General features: G+C 36.5%; 1 pseudogene; it reads left to right on the forward strand.

Annotated features, from left to right (window-relative positions):
• The first annotated feature begins 705 nt into the window (after window positions 1-705).
• Window positions 706-26,861, forward strand: LOC114490218 (annotated as a pseudogene).

The raw sequence follows: 26,861 nt of genomic DNA on the forward strand, positions 1-26,861 counted from the left end.
ATTTTACAGATATAATTTACACTAGATAGAAAGTTTAATACAGTTTCTCAACATTTGATCACTTCATAATGTCATGTTTTGGGATTAATGGAATACTGTATCCTAGTTCACTAAGTTAAAGTGGAGAGTCTAATAAAAATTATAATGTCTAGAAAGTATAATTTTAGTATTTAAAATAATTAAGAGAATATATATCTAGAAGTCACATTTTTGTCTTAATTGATCACTAGAAACAATCTGATAGAGCTGTTGTTGGATGCCACTCTCAAAGAGCACGATTTCAAATGATATCACATGACTTTAGGGGAGATATAAGTTGAAATGGCCTTTTCCAGAATCTTCTTGTCTTACGTACTTCCACTGCAAAGAGATGTATAAGAACCTAATTGTATTTTTCGACTTTACATAAACTTTATCTATTTGTGATCAGATCATTTGACAGAGACCACTGTCTTGAATTACATTTTTTTTTCTATTTTGGGTTGTTGAGATAAACTACTCCATGGTTTTGCTGCCTTGGCAACCATTGTGATTGGGTAAGCAGTCCGCAGGTCTCTTAACTGACACTAGGCCACTCAGGCATGTTCGTGTCCTAGATAACAGCCAATCGAGTCACAAACACATGTAAGTTCCTGATATAACTTTCCTGGTGGCCCTTGTGATCAATAGTACCCAACCTTCCAGGGCTTCCCCTTTTACTTAGATATGACCCCTGTGCAACTTGCCAAAGCACTGCTCTTTTGGTTGGAATCGACCACTCTGGCCTTAGCCAGGAGCCCCAAAGCACTCCAACCATGGATCCGGATAAAGGTGTGTGCCTCAGATCCTGTGGCTCTTTCCGTCAGCACTCTGCCTTGCCCTCCCTGTGTAGCCCATCAAGCACTCTGTGTATTTCCTTCAGGACCCATGAGTAATAAACTTCTCTATTTCAGATTCTCTTTTGGTCTCTTGTTGAACTGTAATTCACCATCTGACACTCTGTGTTCCACTTAACACATGTTAATTTAGCAAAGTCAGAACATGAGCAAATTCATTTGCTAAAATGCAATATAAATATTAAACTGAGCAAAATTTAGCCAGATCTTTTCTTCTTATGGAGAGAAGATCAATAGACATTAAACTCCTAGAAAGAACTATATAACTCTAGTTAGAAAAAATATATACTGGGTTAAATGATTATGACAATCAACATGAGAACACTTAAGCAAGTATAGAATGGTATGGAAAAAACTTAGCATGGATTAATAAAAAGAAGGATGAGTGTCGGGCTTAACAAACTAATTAACTTTCATCAGGCAAGGGAGTCAAGGAGTTCTTGACAGGGGTAAAGCAATAGACATAATTTGTTTACTGATTAAAAAGCCTCTTTGACATGCTACCACATCATAGACAAGAACATGAAATCAGCAAGTTATTTATGGAAAAATTATACATTGAATAAAAAAGTACACAATGGTGAAGAACATTGACAGGCATTCCAGATTACATATTAGAAAGAGGAAGTAAATGGAGGAGGGGCTGCAGCTGTGCCTGCTTGCCATCTCTGCTCACAGAGACATTTGCTAAAGGGACAGAATTGAAAGTGGGAAGGAAAGGAGCATTGCCAATCAACAATATGGTTTCAAACAAAATAGAATCAAACTGGGTCTGTTATTAGAAATTTATTTTCTTGATTTTCTACTTTGAATTTCTTAGAAAATTTGGAAGAGTTTTTCGCAATAGTAGCTATGCATTTCATGCCAGGCTGGATTCTGCACTCTAGTGGGTGAGTTAGGACTTGAACAATGGCAGGTCAGCTCCTTACTGCATCCCTTCAGTGACACACATGGATAAACTTTCTCCTTGTTCACTTTAGGTATTCACACACCTACAAGTCCAGGATAGCATATATCTTACAGATTCTATGTACTTCAGCGAAGTCACGTTTTTCACATTTTTACATTAGTACCGGGCCAGACTCCAATATTTTTGTACCTCAAATATTTTAATAATTTTTCCAAATTAATGCAAATTGGATTAATGAACTAATCCTCCTGAAGGTCAATTTTGACAAGTCATTTTTTATTCTCCTATCCAGGGGCTTTGCTAATCTGTCTATTACTTCCTTCCTTTTTCTCCATTATTCTCAAACTTATTTTATTCGAGATTCTACCACTTCCAACATATATTATTATAATCAGTACTAACAACTTCCAATAATATGTTTTTCCTTTAGAACATGCACTGTACTAATAGTTTTAAAACAGTTTTTATAATTTTTATAATGTTAATCAAGGAAAACATTACTGTGTCAATTGTAAATCTAGGATGTAAAATGTCCTAGAAAAGCTAGCAACCTTGCTGCAGGCCGCACAGTAGTATGAGAAGGATTCAGCATTCAAATGATACTCTAGTGCCACTTTTCTGTGATATTTCTTAAAATTGTTTCCTATGTGCCATCCGTGCTTTACTTAGATCATTCAAATTAATATCAAAAGTTTTAAAGACATTATTTGATTTTTAATTTAAGTCCTATCAGTGAAGTCCACTCCTCTCATCCATAGTGCCTCTGTGCTAAGTTTAAACTCCGTGGTATGTCATGTCAAGCTCTTCACGTTAGGTCTCACCCCTCATCCCCACCATAGTTCCAACTGCCGCACTAAACTAGCTTTCTTTATGGCAAGTTCTTCTCCTGATGTTCATGCTTTTATGGTTCTCTTAGAATCTTCTCCCTCATTCTCCTTCACTATCTAGTAGAGGATGTGTCACAATTTATTTTCTCTGTCATATTCCATTGCTTATAAACTTCTTTCAGGAAAGGCTATCATTTATTTGTTATCTCAATACTGAGTAGAAATGCTCAATAAGAGACTGCTAAATTACTGTGAGAATTATCCCAGGGATTTCTCTCTGTCTTCTATGTATGAATTTCAAATTTCATACACTCAGAATTAAGTGTTTTGATGATGTATGTTCATGTTTAATTTTTGTCCTTATGTGCACAAATTTTTTCAACTGATTTTTTCACTTAATCTCATTTATTTAAAAAAATATAGAGATATTATCATACATTTTTCAAATTTATGTTTGGGCAGATGGATAATGTTACCTCTATTTGATGTGCTTGACTATTTCTGTGTTGTTGAGCATTAAGGCAGTTACAGTTTTACCCATTTTGGATAAAATCACAATGAACACTAGGGTAGAATTATTATTATTTTTAATTATTCTTTTCAAAAAGATTGCTTATGTACACACCTAGCAGTAGGGTGAATGATCAAAGTATGAACTTTTATGTGGTTTTAGAGAAGTGCTCAATGAACTATAGCCCGTGGGCCATGTCTGGCCTCCAGCCTGTTTTTGAAAATAAAGTTCTACTGAAACACAGTTAGAGTCATTCATTTAGACATTGTCTACAGCTGCTTTCACAGTCCAAGGGCACAGCTGGGTGGTTCAGCCCATAAAGCTGAGATTTACTATCTGGTCCTTTACAGACCAATGGGCCAGCCTTTGCCTAGAGACAAGTTACTCAACTTCCTTCTGCAAGGCAGTTCTCATTCCCAACAAAGTAAAAGTTGACTGACTTTGCCACACCTTCCTCATCTGTGACAAGAATTATGATTATGGTAAACATTTATGAAGTGCCCTTTCTAGATGATAGTCTCACAGTTTGTACTGAGAGGGCAAATAAAAGATCTAGACTTTCTACCAAGGACCTGATATCTTAGAAAATTGCCCTGAAGCTCGGGTATATATGATTCCAAAAAAAGTCTACTACTTTCGGCACCACCATTAGCATGTCAGCGACAGCCAGGTGCTTCCTCCCTCGGGCTAATGAGTTCGATGGAGAGCAAACCCTCAGCTAGTTTGCAATGCCAACAAAATCCAAGAAAAATATAAGAGCTCTAACCTACCAGACTGTTGCCGATATTTTGTCTTCCAAGAGCACAGTTTAATATTCACAAATGTGCCTTAAAGTAAAAATTTCAGTTATCGCATAAAAGTCTGCTGACTTTCTTCGGCACGGCATTGTGCTGAGATTTCATGCCAGGTGCAAGTGAGCCATCATGTTTTATCATTTCTGTGTAGCCAAATCAGGTAACACGAGTACATTATAGTTCTGATTGCTGTCTTGTAATACAATGTGACCCAATTTGTAAACAAAAAAAAAAAGGAATGGAAACAGAAGCTTGTAGCAACACCTAAAATACCTTTTGAGCCATTATCTCTTTAATGAAAAGCAACACTGGACGATTTCAATGCAAATTGGGGTTTAGCATCTCATTAACTGAATAATAGCTTATACACACTGAGCATTTCTGAGCACCTGAAGTATTATAAAAATGTTACACCCAAAGAGGTCAAGTGTTCACTCTTCTATCTATCCTCAGATAACAATTGAGATCTTTCTCTCCTTCCTTGTTAAATAATAATAATTTGTTTCTTCTTTTATCTCTCTCAGTTATTAAGCAGACTTCCAGTTATTAAGTAAGATTTCCATGCAGCCTGTTTGCTATATTCTTAAGTATTTAAATGTTTTCCCCACTGTGGATTATGTGGAAATTTGATTTTGATTTGCCATTTGACTGGCATATTTCTTTTCTTCCAGACTAGACGAGGTGGGAGGGGGCATCTAACACTAAAAGAGAAGTTGGCTTTTTGTATACAAGCCCTTTACAGATTATAAATTACTGCTGGGCTTCTCAGAATCCTGCAACACTGTAACTGAAGCCTATTGAGACCAGTGTGTCTCTATTTTTTAGTTTATTTGAAACATCCCTTTCAGAAGTGATGTTTTCCCGTCAGGAATCAAGTCATTACTTGGCCGATTTCACTTCTTTTGCACAAACTTTGCCTTGTGTTCATCAGTTTGATTCTTTCACCCTGATAAGCTCTGGCTACTGGGGCTGGAATAGCTGTTCCATACCAGCCTCGAATATCTGCAGGCATTTTCCTCCTGTTTCACACTGAGTTAGCAATGAATCCCATCTGTTCTTTATCATCAGGAACTCACAGTGTGCTCAAAGCCATTCTTCAAATGAGGTTTTAAACTTTCATTGCAGCTTTCTGGATAAATGTAAACATGCACACACACACACACACACACACACACACATATACAGGGGTGGGCGAAAGTAGATTTACAGCTGTATGTGAAACACAGAGTTTATTCTTGTATTGTTATTTATTAATTATTGTAGTATTTTCCATATGGACAACTGTAAACCTAATTTGCCCACCCCTGTGTGTGTGTGTGTGTGTGTGTGTGTGTGTGTACACCCTATAATTCTCATATAGATTATGGACAATAAGAATATATAAGCATCTGTGGACAAACCTCGTTTGTATATGCTGACTGCTTTATCATTCTCCATGAAATAGTAATATCAGGTGACTAATCATTTGATGCATCATATATATGCTATTACTAAAAGGCACATTGTTTTCCAAAAGCATCAATGAATCTAGGCCACATAATCAATCAAGTGTTAACATTTCCTGATTTTTGCTTAAAACAACTCTTCCTTGACTCAGATGGTAAGTAGTCTTGCATTTGCTGTGTCGTCAAAGTCTCGGATATTCTTACTAAATCCTTCAGTCCATTTTGATAAGGTATCAATATTAAAATACAGCAGTGTATAAATTAGCTAGTGTGCCACATGTGTTTCAAATACATACAAAAATAAATTCCACAAAAAGCTCTGCAAAATACTGTCTTTCTGCTTTATCATGTATATGAAAATAAATAAACTCCACTTAAAATTTATTTTAAAACAGAGGAACAAAGTTAGGCTGTTATGAATCCTTATGTGTTGTGTGACAGCATTTTAATCCAAAACTTTGCTTCACACAATGAAAACTAATTCCACAGGCTAGTATAATTTTTAACGAAATACAATTATTTAATCTCTTCAATATATCTCAAAGAATAGCTAATATTTCATCACCTTAAATCCATCTCCAAAGTATCTAAACTAATTAAATCTTTCCACAAAAGATTTGATAATACTTTTGTGGACATATCATTGCTTATTTTATTTTTTCAGTATTTTATTAAAACTGTAAAATGTGATTGTACCCTTTACTAGAGCATAAGATGCCCAAAGGTTTAAAAAAAATAAATGCAAAGAGTAGCATAAATTCCTTGAAACCATGAACACGGGAGAATGGAAAAATACAAAAAGTATCTGTTTTATACAAATTACAGTTGACCCTTGAACCCTAGATTTGAATTGCATGAATCTACTATAAGATTTTTTTCATAAATACCATAACTTTATTGTCTTTTCTTTATGATTTTTAAAATAACATTATTTTCCTTACCTTATTTAATTGTAAGAATTCAGTATATAAGACAATAGTATACAAAATATGTATTAATTGACTTTATGTTATCACTAAAGATCTTGATCAACAATCGGCTATTAGTAGTTGAGTTCTGGTGCATTCAAAGTCATATGCAATTTTTGACTGCGAGGAGAGGGTCAGCACCCTTAGTCCCTCTGTTATTTAAGGGTCAGCTATGTTATTAAGATGCTCCTAAAATATGCCCCCACTTTAATCTATTAGGTATAAAATACATTTTTTTGCAAAATATAGGAAGTTATTAACCAAACTTTCTATAGTAACTGCTAATATATGACTCCCAAATATGTCTGAGTAAAAAAAGGACAAATTTAAAAGCTCTTGAAATGCAATCTATCATTTTTAGAAGTATTCCTTTTGCATAATATTACTAAAGCATAATAATTGAAAAATTTTAAAGCCAATTACCTAAATAAAAAATACATAAAAGCATGATCAGAGGTTAATTGTGAAATTTATAATGTATCCATTAGTGGTTAAGTTCTAAAGGGGCAAAATGAATTTGTGTATATTTTCTTTGATATATTATATCTCTGTCCATTATATAAATTTTGACATTTTATTTGTTTCTTTGATCTTTTAGATAACTTAAGCATTAAACCTGGGGAAAATGCAATTTGAAAGTACAATGCAATCTAGGACACAGATGTCTGTCAGGGACAGTTTGACACTTCACGTTTGTCCCAAAGTTCCATTAGGGAGATGGACTAGACCAAGGCAAAATTGAAGGGAGTAATAAAAGGAGCATTATAGGAGGCTCTAGGCTTTGTTTAGATACCTAAAGATACAAATTAACTCGACATTTTCCTGTTTTTCCCCAAGTTCTAAAAGAGAGGAAGTCAACATGTTGTAAACTATTTTTCTCCTAGTTTGTGACAGCTGTGTTTATTGAGAAATTCTTACCTCTTAGTTCTGATTCACGCCACTCATCCAGTCTCCAAATTGTGAATGACACGTGACTCATTCCAATCGTTTTTTAAGATCCAGTTAGTCATCAAATTATATAAATTTTATTTCAAGATACCTGTTATCTAAGTTCTTTTCACTTTGTGTTCATTGTTAACATCCTAAATGACAATTTCATCGCCTCACACAGATGAATAAAAGAGCTTTGTAGGTGTTCTAACTCAGTCTCCTCCATCTGTTCCATCCTACACACAACTGGCAGACGAACCCTTTAAATCCTGTTTTAAAAAACTATGTCTCTCTACTCACACTTCACAGTGAATTTCAATAGGACATCCTATGTTTCTCTCTACCCAAACAACCACATATCCTATAATTTCCCAAATACAATTTTAGCTTAAGTTACATTAGCCTCTACCAATTAGGTTTTACTATTTACTGGGACTTACTTGAATTTGGCCCTTGAATTGAGTTTTAAAGCCTGAAATATAATACCATCACTAAAAAATAATTTTTCTCATTGTTTTATGACTCTTTTTCAAGGTGATCTTTTCTTGATAGACACAGTGGCTGTACTGGCTATTCCTACAACTGGGACCTGGCTTTTGATTTAGAACTAGTAATTTATTGTTCACCGATTTCTCACTCAATGTTTTTCAAGATGTAAGTATATTTGAGTCTATCTTGAAAGATACCAAATTAGAGAAGCTTAAGTGATTATAAAAATCTAGGTAGAATGGGATCTTTGTTTCCCAATTATCTAAATGTTAAACATTTCTTTTTTATAGGTGATTTTGCATTAAAAGACGGGATAAAGTAACTATTCCTTAGGCACTGGAATAAGGGAAATCTGGATGTGTAGTTGAATTCAAGTTCATATTTTCCAGTAAAATCCTTAGAATATTCCTCTTTTGCAATTTTAGAAAATAAACTCAGTTAATGGGGTCAAAATATCACTTAATAATCAGCATTAATTTTTGTTGAAAATTAACCTAAGATTTAAATGTGTCCACCAAAAGGATATATTGAAGTCCTACCTTCTGGTATTTGTGAATGTGACCTCATTTGGAAATACTCATAGGTGCTTTGCAGATGTAATCAAGTTAAGATGTGATCATATTGGATTAAACTAGGCTCTAATCCAATGACTTGTTCCTTATAAGAAGAAGAGAATCTGGACACAGAGTAGACAGAAATACTGGGAAAAACTTCATGTGGCAATGTAGGCAGAGGCAAAGTGATATATTTAGAAGCCAGGAATGCAAAAGATTGACAGAAGCTACCAGAAGCTAGGAATGAGGCATGAAAGAAAATGTCCCTCAGAGCCCACCAGAAGGTACCAGCTTGGTTAACTCCTTTGTTTTGGACTTCTAGACTCCAGAACTGTGAGAGAGTAAATTTCTGCTCTTTTGAGCCATCCAGTTCATGGTGCTTTATTACAGTAGCCCTAGGAAATGAAAAAAGAAATACATAATTGTGCATCATTAACTACAAATACATCTTTCTATCTATGCATCAATCTATCCTCCTATAATCATCAGTTGATCTGTTGAGATTCCATCCACCCATCCATCCATCCACCCATCCCAATAAAGAGCACAAATATTCAAGTCAGTCAAAGATGAGTTATGAGATTCTCTGCAAGTTCTTAATTTTCCAAAGCCTCAATTTTATCATCTGAAACATGAATACGTTTCAGTATTAAATAAAATAAAATTTAGAACAGTCCCAGAAACATTAGTAAAAGGTCAATAATTATACATACACACTTGCATATACACACATAAATATGCATACACACATTTATACAGGCATATAGTACATACAGCTTCATAGTAGCAACTTTAAGTTGTCTGTTCTATGTTCCCCTTATTCCTTAGCAATATTTATATAGCTAACTATGTATATTTATATGTCCACATATATACAAATAAAAAGTAGTTTTGTAACAGAAACTGTGGGTTATCCCCCAGTATCCACACTCTCCTCCTTCCTGAAGAGCTTCACTAAAGTACATAAAAATTTGGAATAAAAACTATATTTTGTTTTTATTCCAAATTCACAAGTTATGACCACAGAACTATAGTTTGTCCACTAGGAATAAATGTGGAATTGCTGCACTAACTTTCAGTCAGAGTGTTTAGAAGGAGAATGTACCTTTCTTTTTCAGATCATGCTCTATTTTCTGACATTCTGTCAATATGATTAACAGGAGTTCAAGTAGGCAATTTGACTATTAGGTGGCAAATGCATGTTGAGAATAGTAGAGCAAGAGATAGATAGATGGAAGATAAGTTAATTATAGTTTCTGTGCTAGTTAACTAGTTCAACAGATGTCTGTGTACGAATAAACTCAGAATTTTAAATCTCGATATAAATTTTTTCATGTAGAAAATAAAACAGTTTGAATTCAGGAACATTATATAAGTACACTCATACTTAACTATAAAGTTCTTTAACACTTGTAATTAAGTTCCTGATGAATGTGGAACCTTCTAATCAGCTCCAAACTGCAGGCCCTCAGACATTTTGTAGGAGAGAGAAATATGTTTGTTTTTTTTAATTTAGGTCACAGTTGTGCCAATTTGTATAACCTCTAATGTAAATGTTCTCAAGTATTGCATATAAAAGTGAACAACATGCATAGTTACTTCAAGAATCTTCAATAAGTTGATCTGGTTAACCAGATAACAAACCTTCCTTGTAGAAACTAGTAGTACTGGCCCTTCAGTCGGCAGGTTAAGGCAAGCTCTCAGGGGCCCTGGAACTAGATGCATTTTTGCTTTGATTTGTCATGTGATTGTCCCTAAAAATATATATTTTAGACCCACTCTGCTTGTGAATCATTTGCATAAAGCTGAGCCTGTGACTTTCTCTGTTTGGTCTGATTTTTCTCTTAATGGAATTTGGGGTTGTTTATTACAAGTGAATAGAAGAGTTTTGGCCTTCTTCTGGTGGTGTTTTCCAACTTCTGTGTGGTTTTTCTTCTATTCTCTCTTCTCTCCTCCTATCTCTTACATCTCCCTTAACCCTCTCTTACTTGTTCATTTCCCTCCCCTTCTCTCTCTCTCTGCAGAAACTGAATTTTTCTCTAAGTCCTCTCATAAAGTTATAGTTTCTAACTAGGAGGCCTGATTGTTGACTTCAGAATTTCAATAAAAAAGAGACTAATAACCTGTGGAAAGAGGTTTTCTACAACTGCTCTACCTCAAAAACACTAGTAAAGTAAAATCAAATCCATTACCTGCCCTTCGGGCCAAGGCATGGCCAGACCTTTCATCCATGGGTTTGCTTATTCCCCGTTCTTTTCGTTTATGTGTGCTTATGTTTTGTCACATGCCAGGCTCTTTGTTAGGCAATGACATAACCAGTGTGCACTGATAAATGTAAATTCCTGCATTTCACATTTGAACATAACCACCAGAAACTATGGAGCCAAAAATTTACCCCTGTGGTTGAATAATTATAAACCCCCAAAATAAATTTGGCTTAAATAAAAAGAGAATGTATTAATTGATCATCAAATGCCTAATCAATAAACTGTGCCCATCAATTTTGACTTTCCTATGTACCCTTCAAATAATAAGGAATCTACACAACATTACTTGGAATTGCCTTGATTTTGAAAAACCACCACTGAATTGTGATGGCGTCGGAGTAGGAAGGAGCAGATTTGGCTTTCCTCTGCTCAGGGGAGAGAGTCCTGACCGATCTTTGGAGTGGAAAGGCAAGCAACCAACATATTTCAGCATTTTTGAGAACGGAGGACCAAGGATTGTGGCAGAACCGAAAGAACAAAGAATGGATCGCTGCATCAAGAAGAACCAGCCTCAACACAACCTGCCCTCACCAGCACAACAAAATATAGAAGGTGGTGGACAGAGTGACCCACATTTAACCAGCTGGCGGGAAGGAACCACCAAAGAAAGACTCAACAACAATCAGAACCCAAAGGCAAACACAAAGCCAACTTAAACAACAGCCCAAGACCAGCGAGCTTGGGGGGTCAAGGAAACAGTACCACTGAAACTCACTGCTACTCTACTAAAGAAGTTCACATCATAAACCGAGGGAGCCAGAACAGATCAATATAAGAAGCTGAGGTGAACAAGAAGAGTCTCACAAACAATGGGAAGACAAAGAAATACTCCCCAAATGAAAGGAAAGGAGGAAGCCTCAAAAAGAATGCTAAATGAAACAGAGGCAATTCAACTATCAGATATTGAATTCAAAGCAGTGATTGGCAGGAAGCTCAATGAGCTCACAATGAGCTACGAGAAACTACAGGGAAGCTACAATGAACTCAATGAAAACTACATCAGCATAAAAAAGGAAATAGAAACTCTCAACAAGGGCCAAGAGGAAATGAAGAATACAATCTCTGAAATGAAGAACACAGTAGAAGGAATGAAAAGCAGAATCGATGAAGCAGAAGAACGGATCAGCGAGCTAGAGGACAAAATAGAAGAAAACACCCAGAAAGAGCAAGAAAGGGAAAAGAGGCTCAGAAAGAATGAAGAGGGATTAAGAGAAATGCAAGACAATATGAAACGTAATAATATCCGTATAATAGGGATACCAGAAGGAGAAGAAGAAGAACAAGGCATAGAAAACCTAGTTGAACAAGTGATGATGGAAAACTTCCCTAATTTGATGAGACAAAAAGTCACACAAATACAGGAAACACAGAGAGTCCCAATCAAGAGGAACCCAAGGAGGCCCACCTCAAGACACATCATAATTAAAATGGCAAAATTTCAAGACAAAGAGAGAATCTTAAAGGCAGCAAGGGAGAAGAAGGAAGTAACATACAAGGGGGCCCCAATAAGGCTAACAGCTGACTTCTCAATGGAAACACTCCAAGCCAGAAGAGAATGGCAAGAAATAATCCAAGTAATGAGAACCAGAGGCCTGCAACCACGACTACTTTACCCAGCAAGGCTCTCAATTAAGATAGAAGGCCAAATAAGAAGCTTCTCAGACAAAAGAAGTCTAAAAGAATACACCTCCACTAAACCAGCTCTGCAAGAGATGCTGAAGGGACTCCTTTAAGGAAAGAAAGGAAAAGAGAGAGTGAGAGAGGATCACACGTACATAAAAGGCAATGAATAAGTACCTATCAATAATAACCTTAAACGTAAATGGACTAAACGCTCCAATCAAAAGACATAGAATAGCTGATTGGATAAGAAAACATGACCCACACATATGCTGTCTACAAGAGACCCACCTCAGGATAAAAGATCTGCACAGGTTGAAAGTGAAGGGCTGGAAACAAATTTTCCAAGCAAATGGACAGGAGAAAGAAGCCGGGGTAGCAATACTCATATCTGACAAAATAGACTTCCAAAGAAGATCCATAAAGAGAGACCCAGAAGGTCATTTCATAATACTCAAGGGAAGAATTCACCAAGAAGACATAAACATAGTAAATATATATGCACCCAAAATAGGAGCACCTAAATACATAAAGAAAATCTTAGAGGACTTCAAGAAAGATATGGACAGCAACACAATTATTGTGGGGGATTTTAACACCCCTCTATCAAAAATGGACAGATCTTCCAAACAAAACATCAACAAAGATATTGTGGCATTGAACAATACCCTAGACGAACTGGGCTTTACTGATATTTACAGAACCCTCCATCCCAAAGAAGCTAAATACACATTTTTTTCAAGTGTACATGGAACATTTTCAAAGATTGACCACATGATAGGACACAAAACAAGCCTCAACAATTTCAAAAAAATTGAAATCATACCAAGCAATTTCTCGGATCACAAGGGACTGAAACTAGAAACCAACCCCAAGGAAAAAAACCCAAAACACTCAAATTCATGGAGATTAAACAGCATGCTATTAAACAATGAATGGGTCAAGAATGATATTAGGGAAGAAATCAAACGGTTTTTGGAAACAAATGAAAACGAACTCACAACAACCCAAAACTTATGGGACACAGCCAAGGCAGTCCTGAGAGGGAAGATCATAGCGATACAGGCCCACCTAAAAAAGTTAGAAACATTTCAAACAAACAACCTAACCCTACGTCTACAAGAACTCGAGGAACAACAACAAAGACAGCCCAGAGCAAGCAGAAAGAAGGAAATAACTAAGATCAGAGCAGAATTAAATGACATAGAGACTAAAAGCACAATTCTAAAGATCAATGAATCCAAGAGTTGGTTCTTTGAAAAGATAAACAAAATCAACAAGCCTTTAAGCAGACTCATCAAGAAAAAAAGAGAGAAAACCCAAATAAACACAATCAGAAATGAAAGAGGAGAGATTACAACAGATACCACAGAAATACAAAGGATTGTAACAAATTACTACAAAGAGCTGTATGCCAAGAAATTTGAAAACCTAGACGAAATGGACAAATTTCTAGAAAAATATAACCTTCCAAAACTCAATAAAATGGAAGCAGAAAGCCTCAACAAACCAATAACAGCAAAAGAAATTGAAGCAGTAATCAAAAAACTCCCAACACACAAAAGCCCTGGACCAGATGGTTTCACAGGAGAATTCTACAAAGCATTTAAGGAAGAACTAACACCTATCCTTCACAGACTATTTCAAAAAATCCAGAAAGATGGAAGACTACCAAACTCTTTTTATGAGGCCAACATCATCTTAATTCCAAAACCAGATAAAGACACAACAAAGAAAGAAAACTACAGGCCAATATTGCTGATGAACATTGACGCTAAAATCCTCAACAAGATACTGGCAAACCGCATCCAACAGTACATTAAGAAGATCATACACCATGACCAAGTTGGATTCATTCCAGGTATGCAAGGATGGTACAATATTCGCAAATCAGTAAATGTAATACATCACATAAACAAAAGCAAAGACAAAAACCACATGATCATATCAATAGATGCAGAAAAAGCATTTGATAAGGTACAGCACCCATTTATGATAAAAACACTCAGTAAAGTGGGAATAGAGGGAGCATTCCTCAACATAATAAAGGCCATATATGAGAAACCTACAGCCAACATTATACTCAATGGGCAAAAATTAAAATCTTTTCCACTAAGAACAGGAACAAGACAAGGATGTCCACTTTCACCACTTCTATTCAATATAGTACTGGAGGTTCTAGCCACAGCAATCAGACAAGAAAAAGAAATAAAAGGAACCCAAATCGGAAAGGAGGAAACAAAACTGTCACTGTTTGCAGATGACATGATAGTGTACATAGAAAATCCTATAGACTCCACCAAAAAACTGCTTGACCTAATAAATGAATTTGGTAAAACAGCGGGATACAAAGTCAATATCCAGAAATCAAAGGCATTTCTGTACACCAACAATGAAACAGCAGAAGCAGAAATCAAGAAAAAAATCCCATTTGAAATAGCAAAAAGGAAAATAAAATACCTAGGAATAAACCTAACCAAAGAGGTAAAAGACCTGTATTCAGAAAACTACATAACACTGAGGAGAGAAATCAAGGAAGACACAAACAAATGGAAACATATACCGTGTTCATGGATTGGAAGAATTAATATCATTAAAATGTCCATACTACCAAAAGCAATCTACACATTCAATGCAATACCTATTAAAGTACCAATGGCATATTTCACAGACATAGAACAAACACTTCAACAATTTATATGGAACCATAAACGACCCCGAATAGCTGCTGCAATTTTGAGAAAGAAGAGTAAAGTAGGAGGAATCACAATACCTGACACTAAACTATACTACAAGGCCACTGTAATCAAAACAGCCTGGTACTGGCATAAAAACAGGCACATGGACCAATGGAACAGAACAGAGAGCCCAGAAATAAACCCAAGCCTCTACGGTCAATTAATATTTGACAAAGGAAGCAGCAACATAAAATGGAATAAAAATAGCCTCTTCAACAAATGGTGTTGGGAGAACTGGACAACTACGTGCAAAAAAATGAAACTCGAGCACCAACTTACACCTTATATAAAAATAGATTCAAGGTGGATAAAAGACTTAAATATAAAGCGTGACACCATTAAAGTCCTAGAAGAGAACGTAGGTAGGAAAATCTCAGATATTTCACGCAGAAACTTTTTTACTGACTTGTCTCCTAGAGCAAGGGACAGAAAGGAAAGAATAAACAAATGGGACCTCATCAAAATTAAAAGCTTTTGCACAGCTAAGGAAAACAGTATCAAAATAAAAAGAGAACCAACTGTATGGGAAAACATATTTGCTAATGATACCTCAGACAAGGGTTTAATCTCCAAAATATATAAAGAACTTACACGACTCCACTCTAAGAAGACAAGTAACCCAATTAAAAAATGGGCAAAGGACTTGAACAGACACTTCTCCAAGGAGGACATACAGAAAATCCAAAGACACATGAAGCGATGTTCAATATCGCTAGCCATCAGAGAGATGCAGATTAAAACCACAATGAGATACCACTTCACACCAGTCAGAATGGCCATCATAAACAAAGCAACAAACAACAAGTGTTCGAGAGGATGTGGAGAAACGGGGTCCCTAGTGCACTGTTGGTGGGGCTGCAGACTGGTACAACCATTATGGAAAGCAGTTTGGAACTTCCTCAGAAAACTAAAAATGGTTCTGCCTTTTGACCCAGCAATTCCATTGCTGGGACTCTATCCTAAGAACACTAAAACACCAATACAAAAGAACCTTTGCACCCCGATGTTCATAGCAGCACAATTTACAATAGCTAGGTGCTGGAAGCAACCTAGATGCCCATCAGTAAATGAATGGATCAAAAAACTATGGTACATTTACACAATGGAATTCTATGCAGCAGAAAGAAAGAAGGAGCTCATACCCTTTGCAACAGCATGGATGGAGCTGGAAAGCATTATGCTAAGTGAAACAAGCCAGGCAGTGAAAGACAAATACCACATGATATCACCTTTAACAGGAATCTAAACAACAAAACAAAACAAAACAAAAAACTAGCAAAATATAACCAAAGACACTGAAATAGGGGATAGTCTCACAGTAGCCAGAGGGGAGAGAAGAGGGAATTTCAGGGGGGAATGGGTAGGGATTACAGGAACAAATTTGGAGGACACATGGACAAAAACTAGGGGTGGGGGGTAATGGGGGGAAGGGGGGAGGGTTGGGTGGAGGGGCTGGAATGGGAGTAGGGGGGAGAAAACTGTACTTGAACAATGATTGAAATAAAAAAAATAAATTAAAGAAAAATAATAATAAAAAAAAATAAAAAAAAGAAAAAAAAGAAAAACCACCACCACCAAATAACAACAATTAAACCCTGTTTCTCTGAGATTATTTCCAATCACAATTTCTACATATTAAAATCAATCTAAATTTGATAATTTTTGTTTATTTTGAAGCCTTAAGAATATTAAGTACTTTTATAAAAACATTTAACTGGGTGTCATGTATGAGATCACTTTAAAATTGTGCAATGTGCAAACAAGACTTCACCACGAGGTTGTGGAGAAAGGGGAACCGTAGTGCCCTGCTGGTGGGAATGAAGATTGGTTTAGCTGCTGTGGAAAAGAGTATGGAGTTATCTCAAAAAAAATTAAAAATTGGAACTGCTTTACAACCCAGCAATTCCACTTCTGGCAATATATCTAAAGAAATACAAAACGCTATTTGAAAGAATACATGCACCTCTATGTTCATTGTAGTGTTACTTAACATTAGCCAAGACCTGAAAGCAGCCCAAATGTCCATTACTATATGAATGGACCAAAAAAGCTGTGGTGCATTTACATAGTGGAATACAACTTGGTCATAAAAAAGAAGGAAATCTTACCCTTTTTGACAACATGGATAGACCTGGAGAATATTATACTAAGTGAAATAAGCCAGCCATAGAAAGACAAGTACCATGTGACTTTACTCACATGGGGAATCTAGTGAACAAAATAAAATATCAAACAAAATAGGAACAGACTCATAGATAGAGAACACACTGAAAGCTGTCAGAGGGGAGTGGGGGTTGGGGCTGGGTGAAAAGGGTGAAGGTATTAAACAAACAAACAAACAAAAACATCCCTTATAGACACAGACAACAGCATGTGATTACCGGAGGGGAAGAAGGGTTATGCGGGAGGTAGAAGAGGTTATAGGGGGGATAAACAGTGATGGGAGGAGACTTGATTTGGAGTGGTGAACACACAATACAACATACAGATAATGTATTATACAATTGTATACCTGGAACATATGTAATTTTATTAACCAATGTTACCCCAATAAAACAAACAAATAAATAAATAAATAAATTGCCCTAACTGGTGTAGCTCAGTGGATTGAGCACGGGTCTGTGAAGCACAAAGGCTCATGGGTTCAATTCCCAGTCAGGGCAAATGCCTGGGTTGTGTGCCAGGTCCCAACCACACATTGATGTTTCTCTCCTCTCTTTCTCCTTCCCTTCATCTTTCTGTAAAAATAAATAAAATCTTTAAAATTTTTAAAATAAATAAATCAGTACACCTAGAAAAAGAAACCATCTAAAATGCAATAGGAGGGTATTTTAACTGCTCAAAACAGCACAGCATAATGGTTAAGAGAATACTCAAATTGTCAAACTTCCTGTAATAGAGTTCTATTTTTTCACTGTGTCATTTTGGGCAAATTACTTAACCTCTTGATCTTCAACTTCCTCATCTGTAAAGTTGTCTCAATAATAATTCTCTTATGATCTACATTAATTAATATACATAAAGCATTTAGAAAGTACCTGGCCTTGAGTGAGTGTTATGCAAGTGTCAGTTACTATTAGTAAGACTGCCTTTCCAGTTATTGCTGATTTTTATCTTAGGAACTCTTTTTTTGTGTAGGAGACATTTGCTATATATAACCGATATGTGAGATCTATGGTTTTGAGCACCAAGTATAACTGACTCAGTCAAGACATTCTCACACAAAGATGAAAAATGAATATACCAAATTATTCACTGAAGCAAAAATTAATATTAGTAAAATTTTAGATGAGTGAAAAAGATTAATAACAATTAAGATACATGTCATATGAGTTCTGTCTGGGAAAAGTCTAGCTATTGTTAACATAACTAGAACAATTTGTGCAGCATCAACATAACCTGGCAGCCAAGAGTGGACTGGAATGCACACACATGAACAATGAGGACTTCACTGTACTAGTCAGTGGGGGCAGTAGATGCTGTTCAGTGAGCATATGTACTGTGTGGCTGTCACATTCAGAATGATTGAGTAGGTAGAGCAATGAATCTGCATCAAGTTTCATGTTATGCTTGAACAGTCCTCTGTGGACACTATTGGGATGATTCAGAAGGCCACAGCTATGGACAGCTGGTGATGGCAGCTTCATCAGGATAACATGCCCATTTATGCATCACATCTTGTGCAGTTTATTGGCAAAACATCAAATGACTCAGTGTCCATACAACCCAGATTTGGCACCCCATGACTTCTGGCTTTTCCCAAAACTAAAATCATCTTTGAAGGAGAAGAGATTTCAGACTGTCAGTGAGATTCAGAAAAATATGACCAGGCAGCTGATGGCGATTGGGAGAACTGTGTGAGGTCCCAGGGTGCCTGCTTTGTAGCCTACTGAGGTATCATTGTCCTATTTACAGTAGTTCTAGTATCTTGTATCTTCTTCAATAATGTCTCTATTTTTCATACTACATGGCTGGAAACCTTCTGGACAGATCTCATACATTGCCTTGTTAGAATATTATACATGTATCAAAAGTAATAAACATGAAGAATTTATCACAACATCAAAAGCTTTATGTACTGATATACATATATATATATATATATATATATACACACTTTATGTACTGATTGATATATATATATATATATACCAAAATCTAATTTCTGAATTTAATAATGGTATTTACAAGGGCTAGAGAATAATGAAACATGCAATGAGTTGACTTTGTAGTTGCTGATAATTCTGATATAATGTTAATTGTATAACTAATTTTGTAAAAGTTTTCAAAGTAAACCTATTTAAATAAACAATCATGTGTTTTCAAATCTACTGTATTGAACATTTCAATATATATATATGTATGTAGTCAGTGATGCAATTAGCTTCATACTTAGAAAACACAGAAATAAGTATTTTCTGATAGTAAGAAAATGTCAAACATTAATAATGATGATGATAAAATGTATGTTATATTAAGAAAATTGACCATGCTCCTAAGGCCAATCTTTCATCAGTTCCTAAATTTTTATAACACTTGTCTTTGCAGGAACTGTATTCTAGCAATTATGTTTCCCTTTTTCTTATATCATCATGTTTTTTCTTTTTCTATTGATCGTTTTATGTTTGAAAATGCTTCATTAAGGCCAAACAAAAACATCCTTCCTTTACTGTAAAAATTCTTGGAAGTGATAGTCCCTGTATATATGTATTACCAATGTTACATAACCTGTTCTCTCTCTTGCTCACTGGTAACTGGCATTTCTCCCCCTGCTTCAGAGAAAAGACTCTTCTTATGAACACCAGTGACCTTCATTTTGCCAAATCATATATTCAGTACTTTGTTCTCTTTATTTGACTTGTGAGAAGCACTCTCAAAGTTGTCATCTTGCTTTATATACTCTCTTTCCTAGGCTTTCGTAACAGTCATGGTTCCTCCTGTCTCAATGCTGCCCAGTCTGTCTACTTGGCTTGTTTCTTTTTCTGTGAATGTCTTCTAAACTTTGGTGGGCCCAGGTTTTTCACCCTGGTTTTATTTCTTTTGTCTATACTCTGCACTCTTGATCTAAATCAGTGTCATGGATTCATGAGCACCTAATGGACTTCAGATTCTCTATTTTCCATTTCATTCCCAGTGCAACTCTCATTTTCCTGCTAACTAGGTATCTCCACTGTTATACTAATAAATTTGGCAAACAGCATGTCACAAAAAGAACATTTGATTCCTCCCTCTTCCACACCCCATTTCTGAACATTCCCTTTCTATGCAACTCAGTAATTGCTGTGGTCATCCTCCCTCTGACTTCCACAGCCTGGCCAGGCCCATATTCAAGAAGTCATTTTTATTCCCCTTGCCTTTCCCCTCATTTGCAATTTATCAGCAAGTCTTGTTGACTCGACTGGCAAATATGTTTTGAATTTATTTGTTTCCCATCATCTCCACTATTGCTACCTTAATCTAAGTTTTTATCATCTGTTTCCTAACCCATTGCTATTGCCCTTGTTTTCATTTCTGTACTCCATCATGGTCTATTATCTTCCTGGTAACTTGGGTTTTCTTTTTAAAGAATAAGTCAAATTATATACTTCTCCTGCTTAAGACTCTCCAGTAGTTTCCACTACATATACATTAAACTCATTAAAATGTATGATAAACTCCTTCTTGGTCTGATGTGATTTTATCCTTGAGTCATTTCACACAAGACTCTCCCTATGCCCTACATGTACTCACCTTAGATTTATTTCCACTTATCAACTCTTTAAAGCTCATGTCATGTTATTTTTATAAAGAGGACTCTCCCAAAATTATATCCTGCTCAAATACATACACCTAATCTCACTGCACCAGTAATCTCCATGTCAATACTATACTTTGTGTTTTGTATTCTGTCAACTTTCATACTGTATAAAATTATCTTGTGAATGTGTGTGTGTGTACATATACATGTGATATTCTTATTTTCTGTCATGGCTAAATAGAACATTAGCTTTATGAAAATAAAAGCTTATCTATTCCATTTACCTCAGTATCAAAGTTCCTGGATCAGTATCTGATACATAATAAATGCTCAATAAATATTTGATGAATGAATAAATGAATGAACTCAAAACTAAAACATACAAAAATACTTTAAAAGTTTACCCATGGTTGTACTGAAAAAAATTTCAGGGAAAGCATCCAAGTAGCTGCTATTAAGATAATTTGAAGACACTTCAATGGAAAAAAAATAATTTTTTATAGTCTTAAAATTGGGATATATATTTTTGGACATGAGAGAGAAAACCATTTGATAAATCAACTCTGGACAAATAAAATGAGTTATTTTGGTAGTTTTTTTTTTTTTTAAACCTGGATGACCACAGAGATAGTTGCTGTAGAGAGGACTTAGGCTTCTGATAAGTAATTTATCTTTTTTTGAGTAATTTATCTTTATTATATATAAAATACCCTCTGATTCACAGGAGCTCCTTCCTCTTTACTTACCATAACCCAATGTGGCATTAAGTTACATCAAAAGATGATTCAAGCAATCTAATTGAATAGATTTTATTTTTCACCAATGAGTTGCTCAGGGTAATGGAAATACCCTGTTTTAGACCTGTATCAACAGTATACTAAGTTTTATGTAAATTACAAAATATCTAATTCCTCAAAAAAATTATTTTACAACCGATTCCCACTTTTCTGACCCCTCTCAACCAATCACCATAAACACTGAATTCTGAGGAATGTGGAAGGAATGTTATTAGGAGAGGTAGTATAAATCGTCTCCACCCTGGAACTGTAACCCATTTCCCAGGAAGATCCTTTCCACCTTCTTGATAGGGATGCCTTATTATTTTGGCAAATGATCATACAAAGTAGGGAACAGAGGATCTACTGGACATGGTGGTCCTCTAGTCCTACTCATAATCAGTATCAGTTGTCCAGTAGTAAAATGGCACACACAGCATAGACTCTGTGTAACATGTGAACTGACAAAATGGGGAAAAGTACTGATGACAATGGATATGGAGATTGTTCCTAAATACCACAGTTTGAAAACAGAAGATGAGGATATTTGAATGGAAGTACTCTATCAGTGTTGTCTATAGAATTAAAAGGAACAGAAATGCTGATTACTCTCTCAATTACACTGAAACCATCTAAACTATCTAGAGGAGTATCTCAGAGCTCAGGACCCGAGATCAACCTAACAGGGTCTGAATCTGAACTAACTGCAAGGCTTTGGGCAAGTCATTTAACTTCTCTCCTTTATCTCACTGTGTAAAATGAGGGTGAGGACACCACACACCTTTGGGGGAGGAAGAAAAAAGTTAAGTCATGCAAAGCACTTACCAAGGTGCTTGATGCATCATAAATGAACCACAAATGTTAACATTCTTATAACAATTCTATACCATGTGCTTTATGAAGGATTTCGCTGAGTGGCTGTATTTTTTTTTTTTGTCAGTCAGGGACAGGATGAAATGATAGAACTTAATGTCAAAAAATTAGGATAGATGAAGGGTAAAGAAGGAGAGTATAGCCCTGGCTGGTGTGGCTCAGTGGATTGAATGTCAGCCTGAGAATCAAAGAAGGAGAAAATAGAGGTTCAGGACTAAGGAAGCATGTTTTGTGACTGTAAAGTAATGAGGTTGACAATTTTCTTCCACAGTAAATCTGAAGTCAAATTCTTAAAAGAAGTTTTACTCTAAAAATGCTCTAAGCAAAGACAGTGAATTTGAATAAATTTTCCCCCAAGGAACTCTTTGAAGTAGCACTCATTTTAGTACCCTGTAAGTTTAGTAAAAAGGGAACAATTTATCCTATAAAATTTTTAAAAAACCTACTTGTTATAATCAGGTTAGTAAAGAAGACTTGAGGTTTCTTTCAGAAAGTGTAGTGAGCTATGCCTTGAAGAATGGAAAAAAAAACAACTCTGGCAGTTGGAAAAAGTGAGGGAACAGCCTCTGAAGTAGAAGAGTTAAAAAAGAGTTTTCCATTGTAGCTTTTGTCACTTGGCAATCATAACTCTTTATCTCTAATGTCTTTGGGAATTAATCCCAGTTTCTTGTCTAACTGACACCACCATTCCTAAAAAGAATTGCTAGTGATTAGTAATTTTTTTTCCACAAATGGTTGAATTGAGCAATGAATAGGTGATCAGAAGCCATTTTGAGAGGCAGACTTCCTGTTCCAAAGAAACTCTAAACCTGATATGAACAGAAATATGTATAAAAGATACTGGAAATAGCTCCTTTCAGTATGTCACCTTGGAGCCTGATGCTGCGTCACCAATGACTACTCAGTGAAACGTAGTAGCGTAGGGTTGAAACCAAGTGTAATTAATTGCCAAGCAATTCCCTGATACTCAGCCAGTGCAGTCCTCATTTTAGAGCTAGCTCTTCTTGATGCATATACTATTTCTGCTATGCTGTGATTCATTTTAATTAAAAGTAATAAATATACTGTTATAAATGGCAGATAATGTAATTTATTTTTTTGCTTTAGATAAACCACATAGAGGAAAACTCTCCTGGACTGGGACCATAGACATGGAGTGTAGAGGCGATTAGACTACTTCTTACCTTTAGGAATGACTAGAGAAGACATGAAAGACCAACCAAAAGTTTGGTAAAAAAGGAACAATTTATCATTTGGATGAACCTAATGAGAAAAGTAGTGCAGTAGATGATGTGGCACTATTAAGTGATAAAATAGTGAATGATTATGAAGTGAAAATTCAGGGGAAACAATAGCATAAAAGAAAATTTGACACTCTTCTAAGAAAGTAAGCAAGTCTTCTCTCTGCCATAGCTGAACAATTTAACATAAGGAGCTATTCTATTTTCAAAAACCTCTTTGTGAAGTTAAATTTTTATTTATGTAATAATTAAGAATTACAAATACATTTCTCTGCTGACTAGTGATGCTGGCCATCATAAACAAATCAGCAAACGAGTGTCAGAGATGTTATGGAGAAAAGGGAACCCTAGTGCACTGCTGGTGTGAATGCAGACTGGTGCAGTCACTGTGGAAAACAGTATGGAATTTCCTCAGAAAATTAAAAATGGATCTACCTTTTGACCCAGCAATTCCACTGCTGGGATTATACCCTAAGAATCCCAAAACACCAATCCAAAAGAATCTATGCACCCCATTGTTCATAGCAGCATAATTTACAATAGCCAAGTGCTGGAAGCAACCTAGGTGTCCTTGAGTAAATGAATGGATCAAAAAACTGTGAAACATTTATACAATGGAATTCTATGCAGCAGAAAGAAAGGAGCTCCTACCCTTTGCGAAAGCTTGGGATGGAACTGGAAAGCATTGTGCCAAGTGAAAAAAACCAGGTGGTGAAAGACAAATACCACATGATCTCACCTGTAAGAGGAACCTAATCAACAAAACAAACAAGCAAACTAAACAGAACCAGAGACATTGAAGTAAAGAACAGTCTAACAATAGCCAGAGGGGAGGAGAAGGGTATATGGGGGAAAATAGAGGAAGGGTCATCAATGAACATGTATAAGGGACACATGGACAAAGCCAAATGGGGTAGGTTCGAGTTAGGGTAGGAGGCAGGGATGGGTGGGGCTGGGAAGTGTGGTGGGGTAAAAATGGAGACAACTGTACTTGAACAATAATAAAAAATATATAAAAAATTACAAATACAATGTAATTAAAGGATTTAGACTTTTAATATTCTAAACTTTTTAAAAATTGTGCTACATTTATTCAGAGTGAATTAAAAGAAGAAGAAAAGCTGATAAGCATATTGATAAGTATAAATCTTATAAAATATACAGAATGCCAAGTTAAATATTTTTAACATTGAACATAGTTATGACATTTTAGAATATTTGTTTTACAGAATTGTTGTCTGACCTTTAATTCAGAGCATTTTAACCTTCTTTTCTTTTATGTCTTTTAAATAGAAAATTGTGTATAGTGCTTTTTATTGATATAGATCATAACAATGGAGTATCATGTAAAGAATGCTGGCCTTAAGATTTCTGATCATGAGTTCAAATACTAAGCACTATTATTTTCTAACTGTGTAGCCTTAGAAAAGTTTCTTAAGTTTTCTGAGCTTCCTGAGACTAAATTTCCTTACATTCAAACTTGACCTAACACACACTCCATCTGCCACTGCTGCTGTGAAGAATGAGTGAAATGTCTGGGGCAAAAACAAACAAGAAGATAAAGAATAGCACCTGCTTCAGAACAAACATTCACAATATTAATTTCCTACAATCATACCATAACGTAGTCTCAACAAAAAGTGAAAAATCTGACCTCATTCAAGATCCAATTAATAAGAATGAAATTTAAAAATGAAAAAAAATTATAAAGTAAAAAAGAGCCCTGGCTGCTGTGGCTCAGTGGATTGAGTGCCAGCCTGAGAACCAAAGGGTTGCTGTTTTGCTTTCCAGTTACAGCACATGACTGGGTTGCATTCCAGGGGTCAAGAGTAGATGGTGCTTAAGAGGCAAACACACATTGATGTGTCTCTCCTTCTCTTTCTGCCTCTCTTCCCTTCTCTCTATACATCAATAAATTAATAAATCAGTAAAATATTGAGAGAAGTCAGAGAAATTTATTTCTTATGGTCTCAAGTACAAAGTTAATTGCATACTCCTGGGATTGACAAGATGAAGACCAGATATGAATGAAATTTGCCTAGCACCAGTAAGGTAATATTCTTTTCAGTGGTTGGTAAGCACTGTAGCAACTGTGACAGTCACAACCAAGGTCCCGGAGATCCATGATGTGACAAAGATCAAGCTTATTGGTGCTCACTCCCACATCTGGGGACTGGGGCTGGGCAATGCCTTGGGGCCTAGGCAGGCTTCCCAGGGCATGGTCAGTCAGCTGGTGGCCCAGCAGGCAGCTAGTGTGGTGCTGGAGATGATCCTGGAAGTGAAGATCGCTGGGTGGCCCGTGCTCATCACCACCGGACCAGCTAGGTACCAGGAAGACAACCATCACCATGGGCATGGTGCAGGCCCTGGGCCCCAACACCCTCTTCACAGCTATCACTGACAGCAAGATCTCCCTGGAGAGGTGCAAGATGGAGGCACTGACGCAGGCCTTCCAGAGGTCTATTGGTTTTCACATCAAGGAGGAGACAGATCACTGAAGGGGAAGTAGTGGAGTTCCAGATCGATTGGTCAGCCACAGGGATGGGCTCCAAGGTTGGCAAGCTGACCCTCAAGACCACAGAGATCGAGACCATGTACAACTTAGGCACCAAAATGATTGAGTCCCTGACCAAGGACAAAGTCCAGGCCAGGGATGTGATCACCATCGACAAGGCCACAGGCAAGATCTCCAAGATGGGCCTCTCCTTCACACGTGTCCATGACTGTGATACCATGATTTCCCAGGCCAACTATGTGCGATGCCCAGATAGGGAGCTCTAGAAATGCAAGGAGGTGGTACACACCACATCCCTTCATGAGATAGACGTCATCAACTACTGGACCCAGGGCTTCCTGCCCTTCTCAGGAAACACAGGGGAGATCACATGCCAGACATCAAGGGCTTCTCCTTCCTCAACCCGGCCCTGGAGAGTGATATGGCACCTGTCCTCATCATGGCCACCAACTGCTGCATCACTTGGATTGGGGGTATCAGCTACCAGAGTCCCTATTGCATTCCCATTGCCCCACTGGACAGATTGCTCATTGTCTCCACCTCTCCCTACAGTGAGAAGGACACGAAGCAGATCCTCAGTATTTGATGCGAGGAGGAAAATGTGGAGATGAGTGAGGACACCTACACAGTGCTGACCCGCATCCAGTTGGGGACCTCCCTGTGCCAAGCCACTCAAGTCATCATGGCCACCAGCCTGGTGTGCCAGAAACTCAAGGGCACAAGGTGCAGATAGGGGACATCAAGCAAGTCTAGTCACTCTCTGGATGAGTCATGCTCCACACAGTGCATGA

This window comes from Phyllostomus discolor, chromosome 1, assembly GCF_004126475.2.
Source record: "Phyllostomus discolor isolate MPI-MPIP mPhyDis1 chromosome 1, mPhyDis1.pri.v3, whole genome shotgun sequence".
In the NCBI taxonomy this organism is placed as follows: domain Eukaryota; kingdom Metazoa; phylum Chordata; class Mammalia; order Chiroptera; family Phyllostomidae; genus Phyllostomus; species Phyllostomus discolor.